The sequence below is a fragment of the Etheostoma cragini genome, chromosome 15 (genome assembly GCF_013103735.1).
Source record: "Etheostoma cragini isolate CJK2018 chromosome 15, CSU_Ecrag_1.0, whole genome shotgun sequence".
Classification (NCBI taxonomy): Eukaryota; Metazoa; Chordata; class Actinopteri; order Perciformes; family Percidae; genus Etheostoma; species Etheostoma cragini.
Window position 1 is genome coordinate 18,947,321 of NC_048421.1, and position 3,861 is coordinate 18,951,181.

A 3,861-nucleotide genomic window follows, 5' to 3' on the forward strand; every position below is an offset into this window, starting at 1 on the left:
CGTCACTACGACAACAACAGACGCTTTTGGCTGACGGTCGCCAGTTAACATGGACTCTCGTTAAACCGGAACACCGGCCATGTCATGCAGCTATGTAGCTAGCTAACTCTCTTGCATTGAGGCTCCAACAACCAGCCATTAACTCTAATAACAGCTAATTTAAATTATGTCTAACACAAATTAGTGGTAAACTTACTCCAGATAATGTTTTTTCAAAGTTGGTAGGTAAACGTCAACTTACTGCTGGTTAGCGAACGACTCGACAGAAACCTTTTATGGGGCTCACGTGAGATGACCTCCGTGGAGGTGACTCATTAAAACAACCAAGCTAGCAAGGTCACCGATATTAGAAGCTCAAATTATACACTGCCAATGAAATAGTCACATAAACGTACACTATGAAAGGCGGGAGCTTGAGAAAATGCACGATTATCAACAATACACAAACTTTAACATGTTACCTACCGAGGAGACAGGTGACAGCAGACTGGTAATGCATTTCGGGGTACACCCACTCAAGTTTGCAGGGGCCTGCAGGGGGCGCTCCTGTGACAGACCAGTCCCAGAGGGAAAGAAATACTAAATTAACTTAGGAGAAATGCTAAATAATGCAATGATACAACATATCATTGACTAATACATTAGTATAAAAGTGATCATGGTGAGTAGGATCCTCAGCTCTGCTACACATGCCATAATAATAAAGACATGGGTGTGTGTAAAAACAGAAAAAAATGAATGAGTTATTGCAATTCCCCCTAAGCATGACCTCTTAAAGTCAAGGGTATTTACCCTGAAACTGCTTCACAGTTCGAAAATTAATTTTATTTCACAATCTGACAGCATCACACATATTCTCTACAAGCTTGTATCAATCAGCTCTCAAAGTAATCTATTACAGCATTAAAACCCAAGGCTCCCATGTTTTTTATGGCGGCATCAATCCACCAAATGGAAATATGTTAGATATCATTTTATTTAAAAATAAATCCAAACTTTTAGATCGCCACTTGATTGAGGTGGTTCAGGAATCTGGTAAGGCGCCTCCCTATGGAGGTGTGCCATGCACGTCCAGCAGGGAGGAGGCCTCAGGGAAGATCCAGGACTAGGTGGAGGGATTATATCTCCAACCCGGCCTTGGAACGCCTGAGGATCCCCCAGTCGGAGCTGGATAATGTGGCTCGGGTAATGGAAGTTTGGGTCTCCTGCTGGAGCTGCTGCTCTACCCTCGACCTGACACCGGATAAGCCGACAAAGATGAATGGAGGAATGGTGGGTTTAAACTAGAGCTGGGCAATATATTGATATTATACTGATATCCTGATAAAAGACTGGATATTGTCTTAGATTTTGGATGTCGTACTATTGTAATGTGGCATGTGGTGTCTTTTCCAGGTTTTAAAGGCTGTATTAGAGTACAGTGATGTCATTTTATGAACTTACCAAACTGTTCTATTATTTGCTTTTACCCACTTATCCATTATATCCACATTACGGATGTCATTTATCAAAAATCATTAATGTAAGAGTAAATATTTTGTGAAAGCACCAACAGTCAACTCTCCAATATCGTTGTGGTATCGATATTGATATTGGTAAAAAATATCGTGATATCTGATTTTCTCCATGTCGCCCAGCACTAGTTTAAACTATGTCTGGCTGAACAGGAAGTTTGTGATGCCTGGCCCACCGGTAAGTCATGGAAGGCTGAAGTAAAAATGCAGGTAATACAATCTAGAAAAGATGAAAAAGTTCTTTTATGGAGTTTGACTTGCTGGCAAACACACTTTAAAACTCTGACAATAAATAAGAGTTTTGTTTTCACTTTGACATTGTTTCCATGAGACAAATGTTAACGTCAATAACTGAGCAGGGCTGAGAGCCTTTCTCAAGCCTTAAAAATCACACAGTTGTGAGCAACATAATTACATTCAGTCATGAATCCAACCATAGAAGCCTTAAACTCTCCTCTCAGCAATGATTTGTCTTGTGATGTTTGTCATATTGCAGCTTACAGTGCTTGATTCAACACGACTGCCGTTTGAACTCACCTTTTATAAAGGACAGAGTTCACCAGCACCTGACAACAACAATTCACCTCACATGAATGCTAAAAGTCATCAAGAAAAAACACTGCAATAATGTAATCAGTGATCCATGCAGCTCTGAAAATTATGTCTCTGCTTCTCATGCCTTGGGCTCTTGTGTGTTTCCAGGTAGAACTAGAGACAAATAAAGATATAAGAGTCCAGGGATGAGAGGTGTTTATGGATTCTGCTCTCCTGTCTGAGACCTGCAGAACTAATGGGAGGGCTGGCTGATTGCAGAGCAGATGATAAATGATTTTACACATGCCGATAAAATATCACCAACCATTTGTGATGTCCAAAATAGCCACAGCCAGTGCTATTGTGGTACTGGACTGTTTGTTGCTGGAGATATTAAGGCCATTTTGAAAATACACAGCTGTATTTGGACCTGGGTCTGGGACTCTTGGAAAACTTGGAACTTTTCGTCTTGAGGTTTTTTCCACATTTGCAGCCAAGTCAAAGCTCAAAAGCAGGGACAATGTCCGGCTATGAGATCCATATTCATAACTACCTCAATTTTGTTACCATAGTAAAGTAATTCAAGGGAATAGTCAGTGTATTAGCTACAGTAGATGGCAGTCAGTACAAGCCCAGTTTGGAGAAGCAGGCTGGAGTACAGACAAGGAAGCTAAGCAATTTACTGCTGTGGACGGGGGAAGCAGCTGAACGAATTTTACACACCTTTAAAAAAAAATCAATATCAGTTTAAGTGAATGCTATATTTGGAATATTTTCACTGCTTACCTTGGTGTCAGACAGCCCTTTCCAATGGGGAACTGAAGCCGTTATTTCTGCTCTCTTCTAAGCCCCCAGACTTCATTGAAATATAATACAAAAGTAACTTTATCTCGCAGAACACAGGAGTTGCTGGTCTACCGCTGCCTCAATCAGTTAGTTTGTGTTATTGCTTGAGTTTGGTGATCTAAAGCTGTTTGGAACCAACAAAAAACTGAGAAACAAACTAACCACCAACTCCTGTGTTCTGGGAGGTAAAATTACACAGATAACAGCTTAAGTTCCCTGTTTGAAAGGCCGGTCTGACACCAAGGTGGAGCAGTGAAAATATTCTAATACAGCGCACATTAAATCTGATATAGATTTACTTAGGGGGGCTTTTCATTAGGTGTTTAAAATACATTTAGCTGCTGCGCCCGTCCACAGCAGTACATTGCTTGGCTTCCATGTTGGTTCTCCGCCTGCTCCTCCAAACTGGGGGCGTGCCGACCCCAATCTACTGTGGCTAATACATTGACTATGGACACCACCTCACACAACCCTACTTCAAAAATCCAAACTATCCTTTTAACTGAAAATGCAGCAGAAACATTTCAGTTATTACTGCACATTTCTTAATGATTGTGTCTGTAAATTCTCTGTTGGTCCTACAGTAACATCAACAATATGAACGCTAGCATGGTTTATGGGATCCTCACAAAGACTATGTAGATAAGTAGATGTCTATGCAACATACGGCATCCATTCTTTTCCAAGTAAAAGCTCAATTTGAAGGTCTTTCTGGATTAAATGCGCTGCGTAGCTCCATTTCAGCATGGTACATTTAACAACCGGAGCTTTTCAATGATATCAGTGAGCAATGAGCACGTTTCACTGAAACCCCGTATCGTAAGGCAACATGACCGGTAATTGGACAAAGAGAGATTACTGGCACAAGCACTTAATAAGTGTGAGAACTGACTCTGAGCTGAATGAACTCATTTGTGGAAGGTAAATCTCTGTAGAATATATTAACTATTTCACTATGCTCACTGAC

The 3,861-nt window shown here is 40.8% G+C and overlaps 1 long non-coding RNA gene across 1 annotated transcript in view; it reads right to left on the reverse strand.

Annotated features, from left to right (window-relative positions):
* LOC117958596 overlaps positions 1 to 534 on the reverse strand; it is a 16,162-nt gene extending 15,628 nt beyond the window's left edge. Inside the window, exon 1 of the long non-coding RNA XR_004659758.1 lies at positions 466 to 534. This is a non-coding gene — a long non-coding RNA (uncharacterized LOC117958596). The remainder of the gene's footprint in view (positions 1 to 465) is intronic.
* Positions 535 to 3,861: the final 3,327 nt, after the last annotated feature.